The sequence below is a fragment of the Ovis canadensis genome, chromosome 3 (assembly GCF_042477335.2).
Source record: "Ovis canadensis isolate MfBH-ARS-UI-01 breed Bighorn chromosome 3, ARS-UI_OviCan_v2, whole genome shotgun sequence".
Taxonomy (NCBI): Eukaryota; Metazoa; Chordata; class Mammalia; order Artiodactyla; family Bovidae; genus Ovis; species Ovis canadensis.
Genome location: NC_091247.1, coordinates 34,296,602 through 34,311,208, shown reverse-complemented (window position 1 = coordinate 34,311,208; position 14,607 = coordinate 34,296,602).

The following is a 14,607-nucleotide window of genomic DNA, read 5'->3' as shown; positions in this document are numbered from 1 at the left end:
AAATATTTTTTTAAAAACCTGTACATCTGGAAGTTTAAAAATACTTCTAAATAACAGCTGCATTAAATACAAATCTTACTGGAAATTATAAACCATTTAGAAGCTTACTGCAACTTGAGCATTACATAGCAAAAAACGGCTTTAAGTAAGCTTTTAAATCTTGAATAATCTGATGGGCAAATACATCTCATTTAATTTGCTTTTGTTGGTTGCTGTTGAGTTTGAGCTTCTTTTCTTCTTTCTCTTTCTTTTCCCTTCTCTTACGCCGTCTTGTTCTCCCTCTTTTCTTCCTCCTCTTTCTTTTTCTTCTTTCATTTGTATTTTTCTATGAAATTCCTGGTCATGTCCTCTGTTGGTTTAAATTATTGTTGTCAGAATTCTGTATATTTTCTGGATATTCATTCAATGCAATAATTTTTTTCTCCTACATTTTTCTCATTTCTTCCAACTTTTATTATAGCATTTCTTTTAACAGAAGTTTTATATTTTATAAGGACAAATCTTGCAGCTTTTTATGGTTTCTGGGTTTTGTATTTTGCTTAGGAAGGCTTTCTCCACCCCAATATTATTAAAAATATAGTTTAAAATATTTTACCTCGCCCCCACCTCCACCACAAATGTTTAACTACTTGGACCATCTGTGCTTGATGTGATGGGCCAGGAGGTTCAATCTAAAATTATTTTCCCTTCAGTGGATAGCCAATTATGTCATATGATTTATTGAAAAAAAGCCACCCTTCCTTCATAGATTTTAAACATTGCCTGTATTGTTAGTTCCATATGGATCTGTTTCTGCATTTTATTCTATTCCATTGATCTATTTTTAATCCTTTGGTTTTATATTGCTAAATCTATTTCTAAAATATTAATATAGATTTATATATTAAAAATATAATTTTATTTTTTTATTTTTGGCTGTGCTGGGACTTTGTTGCTGCTTGGGCTTTCCTCTAGTTGTGGTGTGCAGGCTTCTCATTGTGGTGGCTTCTCTAGGGTGTGTCAGCTTCGGTAGTTGTGACATGTGGGCTTAGTTGCTCTATGGCACCTGGGATCTTCCCAGACCAGAGATCAAACCCATGTCTCCAGCATTGGCAGGCAGATTCTTTACCACTGGGCCACCAGGGAAGCCCCAGCTTTATGTATTTTTATATTTATGTTGCAAATATTTATATTTATATAAATATAAAATAAATATAAATATAAAAAATTTTATATTTATATTTCAAATTCCCATGCAATAATCTTTTTCAGATTTTTTTGACTGTCATTTAATACTTTATCTTTCGGAAGAGAATCAGAATTCTTAAATTCCAATTTAAAAGTCCTGTTAGGATTTGACTGGGGTTGCAATGAATTTATAGATTAATTTGATTGTTTTGGATGACAATAGCATAGAAAAGTCTTTTGCATGGTGATGTAAGTACCAGATTCGAGTGGCTTTCCATGCAGTCTCCTTTGTGAATTTCTGTTGTTTGATTCTGACAGGCAGTTCCAGGAAGCCATCACTATCTGAGTTGTCCACAAGAGGTTCTTGATATCCAAAGTGTTGATGGTGCTTACAGTGGGCTCTGCTCTGTCTTTGGGTAAACGCTATAACTTCAAATTGGCAGGCCGGGTTAGATGCAAAGAGCCTATTTAACTTACAATATTTCCAAACAGAAGTGCACTGGTAATCCTAAGCAGTTTACTTAACTACCTCAGTGACTGAGAAATACCCTCTATTTACTCTACAAAACATACTAAACAGTGACGGAAATTCATTAAAATTTCAGAGCTAGTAACCTAGCTCCTGCTGGTGGGGTTGTATAGTTACCAGTTATTAGCTCTGGTTTTTTTTTTTTTTTCAAAAACCTGTATTTGTCAGTTGTACTTGATACTGATTGTAATTACATACAATCACCGTGTTGTCAGATGTCAGAGCCCCTGTGGACACCCCGGGAGGGCAAACTTTCCTTTGCTAACACACCCTGGCTGGGACAGGCAGGGGTGCTCCCTAGAGGTCGCCAGTGACACTGTGGGGGTGGGGTCTATTTTCTGACTCTATGGATTTGCCTGTTCTAAACATTTCACATCAATGGAATCAACAAATATGTGGCCCTTTGTAACTGCCTTCTTTCACTTACCATGTTTTTAAGATTCATCCACATTATAGCATCTGTCAGTACTTCACTGTTTTTTATTGTCAAATAATATTTCATTGTGGAGGCGGTAATGGCAACCCACTCCAGTATTCTTGCCGGGAAAGTCCTATAAATGGAGGAGCCTGGCAAGCTATCGTCCACGGGGTTGCAAAGAGTCAAACACTACAAAGCTACTGAGCATGAACGTTAATATTTTCATTGTGTGATTATACCACATTTTGCTTATTCATTCATCAGTTGGTAAACATTGGCATTGTTTCCTCTTTTTGGAAGCTATGAATAATGTTGCAATCAATATCCACATGCAAACTTTTATGTGGGTAAGTATTTCCATTTCTCTTGATTGTACACCTAGGAGTGGAATTGCTGAGTAATATGCTAATTCTGTGTGTAATCTTTTAAATGATTACCAGACTGTTTCCCAAGGTGGCTGCAAATTTTACATTCCTACCAGAAATGTATGAGAGTTCCTATTTCTTACTATTCTTCCTCTTTTTTAAAAAATGAACTTTTCATTTTATATTGACGTATATAGCTGGTTAACAATGTTGTGACAGTTTCGAGTGTGCAGCAGAGAGACTTCAGCCATGCATATACATGTATCCATTCTCCCTCAAACTCCCCTCTCATCCAGGCTGCCATGTAACATTGAACAGAGTTCCCTGTGTTGTACAGTAGGTCTTCGTTGGTTATTCATTTTAAATATAGCAGTGTGTATGTTGATTTTAAACTCCCTAAGTATCCTTTCTTTCATCCTTGACCCTCCCCCTCCCATCACCGTAGCAATCATAAATTCATTCTCAAATAAGTCTGTGAGTCTGTATTTTGTAAATAAGTTCATTTGTATCATTTCTTTTTAGATTCTGCATGTAAGTGATATTTCCCTCTCTCTGTCTGACTTATTTCACTCAGCATGACAATCTCTAGGTCCCTCCACATTGCTGCAATGGCATTCCATCCTTCTGTACGACTGGGCTGTATTCCATTGCATATATGTACTACATCTTTATCCATTCCTCTGTCGGTGACTGCAGCCATGAAATTAAAAGACGCTTACTCCTTGGAAGAAAAGTTATGACCAACCTAGATAGCATATTCAAAAGCACAGACATTACTTTGTCGGCTAAGGTCCGTCTAGTCAAGACTATGGTTTTTCCTGCGGTCATGTATGGATGTGAGAGTTGGACTGTGAAGAAGGCTGAGCGCCGAAGAATTGATGCTTTTGAACTGTGGTGTTGGAGAAGACTCTTGAGAGTCCCTTGGACTGTAAGGAGATCCAACCAGTCCATTCTGAAGGAGATCAGCCCTGGGATTTCTTTGGAAGGAATGATGCTAAAGCTGAAACTCCAGTACTTTGGTCAACTCATGGGAAGAGTTGACTCATTGGAAAAGACTCTGATGCTGGGAGGGATTGGGGGCAGGAGGAGAAGAGGATGACAGAGGGTGAGATGGCTGGATGGCATCACTGACTCGATGGATGTGAGTCTGAGTGAACTCCGGGAGTTGGTGATGAACAGGGAGGCCTGGCGTGCTGTGATTCATGGGGTCGCAAAGAGTCGGACACGACTGAGCGACTGAACTGAACTGAACTGCATTTCCTTTAAGTCAATTATGTAGAGCTCTTTTACAAACCAGTTTTGACAACGTCACACATCTGCCACACACACACATATAGATGCATACAAACACAAAAACAGACAGAGACCCCACATTTCAAAATTTCAGCTGTGATTCAGATATGACAATATAATATCCAGATGTTACAAAAGAAATGCAATTCAAACTGGGTCTGCCTGATGGAACAAATGAAGGTCATCTGTTTCAATGACTAAATCCTTTTTACTAGTATTTATGGAGACGACGTTTAAGATTTGTATTAGCCCTTGACAAGTCACAGCTATTTGTAAGGCCTCCTCAGACAGCCATTTTGCTTTTTTGCATTTCTTTTCCATGGGGATGGTCTTCATCCCTGTCTCCTCTACAATGTCACAAACCTCATTCCATAGTTCATCAGGCACTCTATCTATCAGATCTAGGCCCTTAAATCTATTTCTCACTTCCACTGTACAATCATAAGGAATTTGATTTAGGTCTAGCAGTTTTCCCTACTTTCTTCAATTTAAGTCTGAATTTGGCAATAAGGAGTTCATGATCTGAGCCACAGTCAACTCCTGGTCTTGTTTTTGTGGACTCTATAGAGCTTCTCCATCTTTGGCTGCATAGAATATGATCAATCTGGTTTCAGTGTTGACCATCTGGTGATGTCCATGTGCAGAGTCTTCTCTTGTGTTGTTGGAAGAGGGTGTTTGCTATGACCAGTGCATTTTCTTGGCAAAACTCTATTAGTCTTTGCCCTGCTTCATTCCGCATTCCAAGGCCAAATTTGCCTGTTACTCCAGGTGTTTCTTGACTTCCTACTTTAGCATTCCAGTTCCCTATAATGAAAAGGACATCTTTTGGGGGTGTTAGTTCTAAAAGGTCTTGTAGGTCTTCATAGAACCGTTCAACTTCAGCTTCTTCAGCATTACTGGTTGGGGCAAAGGCTTGGATAACTATGACATTGAATGATTTGCCTTGGAGAAGAACAGAGATCATTCTGTTGTTTTTGAGATTGCATCCAAATACTGCATTTTGAACTCTTTTGTTGACCATGATGGCTACTCCATAAAAAAAGATATAAGCACCTGAATGCAGAGCTCCAAAGAATAGCAAGAAGAGATAAGAAAGCCTTCTTCAGCGATCAATGCAAAGAAATAGAGGAAAAAAACAGAATGGGAAAGACTAGAGATCTCTTCAAGAAAATTAGAGATACCAAGGGAACATTTCACGCAAAGATGGGCTCGATAAAGGACAGAAATGGTATGGACTAACAGAAGCAGAAGATATTAAGAAGAGGTGGCAAGAATACACGGAAGAACAGTACAAAAAAGATCTTCACGATCCAGATAATCATGATGTGATCACTCACCTAGAGCCAGACATCCTGGAATGTGAAGTCAAGTGGGCCTTAGGAAGCATCACTATGAACAAAGGTAGTGGAGCTGATGGAATTCCAGTTGAGCTATTTCAAATCCTGAAAGATGATGCTGTGAAAGTGCTGCACTCAATATGCCAGCAAATTTGGAAAACTCAGCAGTGGCCACAGGACTGGAAAAGGTCAGTTTTCATTCCAATCCCAAAGAAAGGCAATGCAAAAGAATACTCAAACTACCACACAATTGCACTCATTTCACATGCTAGTAAAGTAATGCTCAAAATTCTCCAAGCCAGGCTTCAGCAATACGTCAACCGTGAACTTCCTGATGTTCAAGCTGGTTTTAGAAAAGGCAGAGGAACCAGAGATCAAATTGCCAACATCCGCTGGATCATGGAAAAAGCAAGAGAGTTCCAGAAAAACATTTATTTCTGCTTTATTGACTATGCCAAAGCCTTTGACTGTGTGGATCACAATAAACTGTGGAAAATTCTGAAAGAGATGGGAATACCAGACCACCTGACCTGCCTCTTGAGAAACCTGTATGCAGGTCAGGAAGCAACAGTTAGATCTGGACATGGAACAACAGACTTGTTCCAAATAGGGAAAGGAGTACGTCAAGGCTGTATATTGTCACCCTGCTTATTTAACTTATATGCAGGGTACATCATGAGAAACGCTGGACTGGAAGAAACACAAGCTGGAATCAAGATTGCCGGGAGAAATATCAATAACCTTAGATATGCAGATGACACCACCCTTAAGGCAGAAAGTGCAGAGGAGCTAAAAAGCCTCTTGATGCAAGTGAAAGTGGAAAGCTAAAAAGCTGGCTTAAAGCTCAACATTCCGAAAATGAAGATCGTGGCATCCGGTCCCATCACTTCATGGGAAATAGATGGGGAAACAGTGGAAGCAGTGTCAGGCTTTATTTTTCTGGGCTCCAAAATCACTGCAGATGGTGACTGCAGCCATGAAATTAAAAGACGCTTACTCCTTGGAAGAAAAGTTATGACCAACCTAGAGAGTATATTCAAAAGCACAGACATTACTTTGCCAACTAAGGTCCGTCTAGTCAAGGCTATGGTTTTTCCAGTGGTCATGTATGGATGTGAGAGTTGGACTGTGAAGAAGGCTGAGCGCCGAAGAATTGATGCTTTTGAACTGCGGTGTTGGAGAAGACTCTTGAGAGTCCCTTGGACTGTAAGGAGATCCAACCAGTCCATTCTGAAGGAGATCAGCCCTGGGATTTCTTTGGAAGGAATGATGCTAAAGCTGAAACTTCAGTACTTTGGCCACCTCATGTGAAGAGTTGACTCATTGGAAAAGACTTTGATGCTAGGAGGGATTGGGGGCAGGAGGAGAAGGGGACGACCTAGGATGAGATGGCTGGATGGCATCACTGACTCGATGGATGTGAGTCTGAGTGAACTCCGGGAGTTGGTGATGGACAGGGAGGCCTGGCGTGCTGCAATTCATGGGGTCGCAAAGAGTCAGACACGACTGAGCGACTGAACTGAACTGAACTTGACAAGTCAAGTTCCAAATTACCTATCCCCTTTTTGTTTTTTCTTTCAATAAATCATAGTTCTGAAATCTGCATTTTTAAAAAGATGGCCTAGATAGGGGGCTTCCCAGGTGGCTCAGTGGTACAGAATCCACCTGCCAATGCAGGAGACTTGGGTTCCACCCCTGGGTCAGGAAGATCCCCTGGAATAGGAAATGGCAAGCTGCTGCAGTATTCTTGCCTGGAAAATTCCATGGACAGAGGAGCCTGGTGGGCCACAGTCCATGGGTTGCAAAGAGCATACACAAAGAGATCTATGTTATTGACTTAAAGGAAATTAAGTGCTCATATAAATACTCAGAAATACAAGCAAAAAGAGGAGACAAGGTAAATTCCTCCTTGGAGGAACTTTTGTTCCCTAAAGGCCAGAAGTTTTTACTTGCCTCCTAGATAAATAAGGGAGGTTTAGGGAGTGGTACAAAGATTGGTGGACTTGGAATTTTTTCTGGAGCCACACCTCTGATTCTGTAAAGATTAGACTTGTAAAACAAGGACTGGCTTTCATTCCTCAAAGGACTGGGTGGCCACCACAAGGATATCAAAGGACTGCTGTACTGGTATCTCCTTAATGTTTTCAGTAGGGCTCCTCTGAAGGGCCACTGCAGTCCTGAGGGCTAATCCTCAGCTACTTCTGCTAAGTTCTCAGTCACCGAGGACACCTTGTGGCCAGAAAGAGCAAATGTCCCTTGCTCTTCGGAGCTGAAAATTTGTCTCTCATTTCACTAGCAAATGATTTGTTCAGACCAGATATTGACTTTTTTTTTAAGTCATATTTAACAAAAATTCAGCCACCTCTGTTTTCCCTAAACCTACTGCTCAGATCCTCCAAGGACATGTACTGATGTCCACTAAGACTCCAAGTCATAAGTGAATACAGCTTGAATAACATTTTTTTAGGATCATCACTTAAAAATGATGAGATCCAGATATCAGGAGAACTCACTGGAACACCTGAGGAGTACTGAGAGGTAGCGGGGCTCAATGGGCCCTGGTACTGAGCGCCAGTTTGGGGTGGACTCCAGGGGTCCCTATTTCCCATGTGGCACTGGTGGTAAAGAACCCGCCTGCCAAAGCAGGAGACACAAGAGACACAGGATTGATCCCTGGGTCGGGCAGATCCCCTGGAGGAGGGCATGGCAGCCCACTCCAGCATTCTTGCCTGGAGAATCCCATGGACGGAGTAGATCGGCTGGCTACAGTCCACAGGATCTCAAAGAGATGGGCGTGACTGAAACAACTTTGCACGCCCACATGCCAGGGGTCCTCTGGTGGGTATCGCTGATAATCCTGTCCCCTAGGCCATGCTAATGTCACCCCCAAAATTATCTATAGTTTATCTAAGAAAGAAATGGAAAATTTTATTCAAACCAATGTGAGGATTATAACTTGGGAGATGGTCTTTCAGTAAATTCTGGAGGACTGTCCCTCCTGCTGGTCTAAGCCCAATTACATACGTTTTTGATACAAGGGGTGTTGACAGTTTACAATCCAGATCTGCACGTACAAAGGGAGCAGTATGTCATGGTGACCCATCGGCTGTGCTGGAGACCAGGTTGTCTCCTGTGACTTTAACAATTACACCCATGAGGTTTGTTGTTGTTTGTTTGTTTTCTTTTTTTTGTTTTTTCTTTTGCAGCACCATTAGGTCCGTGGGATCTAAGGTCCTAGACCAGAGATGGAACCAGTGCTTCCTGTAACGGAAATGTGGAGTTCTAACCATTGAACCGCCAAGGAATTCCCAGCAACCTCTTTCGATGCTGGGGTTGGCATTGCCCTCAATGACCACGTGATCTAGCTCATTTCCCGTTAGGACAGTGAATTTGCCTACAGCAACAGGGTGGTGGACCTGGGCTGGCACCCCCAATGAGAGAACAAGAGGGAGAGAGAGGGTCGCAGCTGCTGGGGAGCCCTTGGCCTGATCTTGTCGCTCAACACAATGTGAATCTCCCTGAACTAATAGTTTCCACCCCAGACTCCCTGAAGAAGGGGATGAGGGGGGTCCCAGAGAGCTCTACCTTGTCACATACCATCAATAAAATACACCCTCCCCACAGCCAGAAGAAAATCCTGATTTATGCAGCCCAGGGCTTTTGTATGTGTGTGTGGGGGTGGGGTGGGGTGGGGTTGGGGAATGGGGTGGGGCAGGGGAGATCTAAAATTATAGCTTTATAACATTACAGAATAAACCCCCAAATTTCAGGGTCAGATGGCATGGTCAGACAAACTGACAGATTTGTTAAAGATAATATGTGTGCAGGACAAGTTACCATCTATAATTTACACTTGTATGAGCCAAAATATTTTGGGGCTTCTCTGGTGGCTCAGCTGGTAAAGAATTCGCCTGCAATGTGGGAAACCTGGGTTCAATTCCTGGGTTGGGAAGATCCCCTGGAAAAGGGAAAGGCTACCCACTCCAATATTCTGGCCTAGAGAATTCCATGGACTATATAGTCCATGGGGTCGCAGAGAGTCAGACACATCTGAATGACTTTCAATACACTAGAGCCAAAGTTTTTGAAATCACCAACCAGCCAGTGAGCTTCAGTGTTGCTGCGATATCTAAGGAAGAGGACACAGCAGCCCCGTTGCTTCCTAGAACCCTGGAGTTTAGTGTGTGGAAGATGAGTATCACTGCCTTTTCAAAGACCACTTGGGACAGAAGATTAAGGTGCCATGGAAATGATGTGAGAGAACAGGAATATTTCCTATGGATGGGTGTCAGTGCCAGTTCAACACTATTTTTATGCTTTTATGCCAGGGGGTGATTACGATGTCTGTAATGAAAAGGCATTTCTGGGTCCTGATTACAAGTGTGACTCCTGGGAGACTGCTCAAAGACATACACAGACCCACAACTCCTCTGCAAGTCACCAGCTTAACACTATTAGCAGCTGCCAGGCTCCCACAGCCCTTTGTGAGATCACTGGTTTGTCAGACCCCTGTGAACTCTGGCCCACAACCCGGGCAGCTCGGAAATTCTGGCTGTCAGACTGGAAAAGGTGAGACAATGCTTTTAAAGTGTCTCTCCTGGGAGACAAAAACCCAAAACGGCTTGCCTGGAGATACATACTGGGAGCATGTCTGGTAAACACCTAAATTTTCTGAGGTTGGCCAGAAATAAACTTATGTGTATACATATTTTTTTCATGAAAAAAGTAATATCCTTTTCCTAAACTACATTTATGTTGTAGACTTGCTTAAAGGAGGGGTTGGGTAAACATGAAAGATTGAATATGTTTTATCTGTTTCTTCCTAAATCTCCACTGTAATAACAGTTAAAAAAAAAAAAAAAAAAAAGACCAGAAATCCGTAAGGTTAAAGAGAAAGGAGAAATGACAACAGGAGTTAAGAGGTGTCAACATAATATTGCAAAATGAAAGCCAATGGATGATTGATTACTGATGTAGCAAGGTGGAGAGACTTAAATGGAAGAAGCTGGTGAAAGGAGGGCTGCAGGCACTGGCGGGTAGTGGAGGGCAGCAATAAAGAGCAATCAGCTGGCTCAGCAGAACACAGGAAAGGACCAGGAATCAACGTGCAACCAATAGAGTGGTTCCTCATCTCTCTATTTTTGCCTTTTTCAGTTTTTAAGAAAAAATTTATTTATTTTTATTTGGTTCCACTAGTCTTAGTTGGGACACAGGAAATCTTCCATCGTCGTTGTGGCATGCAGGACTTTTTTTGTTGTTGTGGCATGTAACTCTTAGTTGCGGCATGTGGGATCTAGTTCCCTGACCAAGGATCAAACCTACCCCCCTGCATTAGGAGTGCAGAGTCTTAGCCCCTGGACCACCAGGGAATTCCTCCAGGGTTTTACTTAAAAGGAATTAGGTACTGTTTTGAACCTCGTTTCTTTCGTTTCACACAATACCTTTCAAAGTCATCTGTGTTGTTGTATCAATACTTCTTTCCTTTTAATTGTTAACTTGCCATTTGTTTGATAAATGTGCCACAGTGTGTTGAGTTGGTCCCAGGCTCTGCTGTAAACAATGGTGTAGAGGTTTTTCAGTTTTTTTGTCAACAGAGGTTTTCATTTCACTTGGGTAAACACCTAGAAGTGAGGTTCTGGGTCCTAGTAAATCCTCTGAATAATGCTGATTATTCTGTTGTTGTTTTAACAAGCAACCGATCCAATGAGATTCAGACCACAAGTTCTGGCTCACCTCCTACAGAAAGTAATTCCCACGTTAGTTCAGCTTTGAAAGACTTTGCTATACTGTGTGGATCTGTCTGTTCATGTCCTACTCTGGGGTTGGTCTGGGACTTAGATGTGTATCTATGTATATAGGTTATAGTTGCATTCTTAATGCTTTGCCTGCTTCTCTGTGTGTGTCTTGCTTATGAACAGCTTGGGGGTGAGCCTGAGTCTTGTGTCAGCTCATAGAAAAAATCAGAGCTGCTTCTCCAACTCTCTCATGTGAGGGATTTCCACGTTACAAATTGATGGATCGTGTGACTTCTCTTACCCGTCATAGCTCATTGTGAACGGTGAGAAGGATGCCAAATTCTGTTGCTATAAATGTCTAGTGACAGCATTTCATTTTAATCTCCACCCCGTGCCCTGCCTCTCGGGTCATCCACAACCACTGTGTTCACACATTTCTCATGAAACAAACTCACTGTCCTTCTGTGTTGCCAGGAAGATTCCCACCAACAGAATGTTTGGGAAATGTGTTGTAACATCCTGTACAGGGGCTGCCAAATAGCCATTGCACCATATTATTTTTTTTTCTGGCACTTTAGAGACTCTTTAATCACCCTATTGATGTAAAAAAAAATCTGCCAATCAGTTTTTTCCTCTAAAATAATAGGTTATAACAGGATTGTTGTATCGTTGCTAAGTTGTGGCTGGCTCTTTGCAACCCCATGGACTATAGCCCTCCAAGCTCTACTGTCCATGGGATTTCCCAGGCAAGAATACTGAAAGTGAAAGTGAAGCCTCTCAGTTGTGTCCGACTCATTGCGACCCCGTGAAGTGTAGCCTACCAGGCTTCTCTGTCCATGGGATTTTCCAGGCAAGAGTACCAGAACGGGTTGCCATTTCCTTCTCCAAGAATACTGAAGTGGGTTGCTATTTCCTTCTCCAGGTGATCTTCCAAACCAGGGATCAAACCCACATCTCCTGCATTGGCAGGTGGGATCTTTACCACGGAGCCACCAGGGAAGCCCCATGACAGGATACAGACACACAAACTATTTTTGCAATTGGCCATATAGAACTCAGTAGCCATAAGGGTGCATTTGAAAACTTAAAAAAAGTGGTATTCTGTCTTTATCATAAATAATAATTGGCCTGTTATCATATTTGATGTTGCTCTATTGTATGACTATCTGCTTGATTCAGCTTCCCAAACTGAGCAGTACTTAAGCACAGAGTCTTTCAAGCTGACAAAATTTACCTTTGGTATCACATCCAACATTCAAATAAGAATTCTTATATCTTGATCACATTCTTACCACCTTTCATTTCATACTTCTGTGACTAGGGGGAAACAGAAACAAATATGAAAGTGTTCCCCTGTTGAGAGTTTGTTCATGAGTCCCCTTCAAACAAATATTCAATGTATCACAAGAAAATAAAAGTACAGATCAGTCCTAAGGACAGTCATTTTCTCACAAAACAAGATTTCTAGTGGCTAGGTGGTCTAAGATCAGCTCAGAGTCTGAATGAGGTCATTACAGATCCCCAAAGACCAACTAGTCCATCTTTGTGCTTTGCCAGCCTCAGCATATTGGTGATGCTTCCACTTGGGGTTTCAAGATGGCTGCAGAAATTTGCAGACAATGCATGAAGACATGATTTCACGCAGCAAAGAGGAAAAGGTTCTTCCCATGCATCTCATTACACTACAACAGGAAAAAACTCAACATACCATTTCAAAACAACAAATATGCTTTATTAGTGATTATATTAATCATTTTTTGGCAAGAGCAAATAAAACTACACACCTTTCTGGCAAACAACAAAATGCAGAAAGTTACACGGCTAAGGTATAGATCCAAGACCGAGTGGTGTTATGTTTTGTTTTGGGGGAGGGAGGCACACTGTGAGGCTTGTAAAAGTGAGGAGCCCTAATGGCTGGACTGCCAGGGAATTTCCCCTGTTATTTTATAAGACAATTCATCAGCAAGTCTAGGAGACTGATAGTTGCACTTTACAAGTGACATAATACAAAATTTTGGGAGGCCTAATGTCTACAAGAAAGTTCTAATAACTAACAGTGAAAGACATTTTTTATGATTACACGAAAAGAACAAGAAGCTATTGAACAGGAATACAGGTAAAAATTTCACAACAGGATCTCTTTCTTGAAGGTAGGTCTGCACAGCTCATCCAGTCAACATATAGTCAGCATAGCTTCTGGGTGATGAAGTGGTCTCTGTTTTCTCTAAGATTTCTCAGTGATTAATGTCAGCAGTGTAAAAATGATGTCATACAATATGTGGTTTTCATGTTTGTCTTCTTTCACTTAATGTTTTCAAGCTTCGTGTGTGTTGTAGCACGAACCAGTGCCTCATTCCTTCTTATTGCCGAAGAACATTCCATTGTGTAGATATACCACATAATGTTTATCTACTCATCATTTGGTGGATATGTGGGTTGCTTCCACTTTGGGGCTGATATGAATAGGGCTGCTATGCATGTTCCTGTATAAGCTTTTTTTTTTTTTTTTAATTAGTTTGTTTATGGATGGTTGCGCTGGGTCTTCATTGCTGTGTGTGGGCTTTCTCTGGTTGGGGCGAGCCAGGGCTACTCTTCATCCCAGTGCACAGGCTTCTCCCTGTGGCAGCTTCTCTTGATGGAGAGCAGGGGTTCTAGAATGCAGGTTCAGTAGCTGTGGTGCGTGGGCTTTTTTGCTCTGCAGCATGTGGAATCTTCCTGGACCAGGGATTGAACTGCATGTCTTACACTGCAAGGCAAATTCTTAACTGCTGGACCACCAGGGAAGTCCCCTGTATAAGTTTTTATTTAAACACTTGTTTCAGGGACCTACCTGTTGACCCAGTAGCTAAGACTGTGCTCCCAAAGCAGGGGGTCCAGGGGGCCTGAGTTTCACCCTTGATCAGAGAATTAGATTCCACATGCTACAACTGGGGAAAAAAAAAAAGATCCTGCCTGCCTCAACTAAGACCTGGCGCAGCCAGATAAATAACACTTGTTTCCAGTTCTTTGGGGTACATACCAAGAGTGGAACTGTTGGGTTATTTTGTAGTTCTGTTTAACTTTTTGAGGAATCCCCAAATTCTTTTTCACAGTTGCTATACCATTTTACATTCCCACCAGTAGCATATGAGGGTTTCAATTTCCCCACTTTCTTGCCAACATTTGTCATCTTCTGTGTTGTTTTTTTTTTTTTTTTTTTTTTTTTAAATTATGGTCATCCTAAGTAGATGTGAAGTGAGTCAACTTGCATTTCCCTAATGACTAATGATATTAGTTATTATTTGGGTATTTGGTTTGGACACGTTCTTTCTGGCAACTAAATCATCCAAAGAATGCGAGTGCTTCTGGTGAAGGTAGTAATTGAAGCAGATAAAAGTTTAACTGGTGCCCTGGTAAAAATTTGAGTCTGTACATAGGCAAGTCATAGATCCAATGTATTCAAATAGATGAACATAAGCCTGGTGATGCTCTTGCTTGTCATAGTAAATGTCATTTCAAGCCATTATGACCATCTTGGAAGGGTGATGGACTGAAGTACAACTCAGATCCACACAGCTTGCTTATAATAATGTCCTAACTCCCTCTGAAGATGAAAGACATGTGTTTGTGTTCCTTAAGCTAATGCATAGAAAAATTTCACCAGACACTCTGGACCACTGTTCTTTGTTTCTCTTTTTTAAAAATAAATGGGCTTCCCTGGTGGCTCAGACAGTAAAGAATCTGCCTGCAATGCAGGAGACCTAGCTTCAATCCCTGGGTTGGG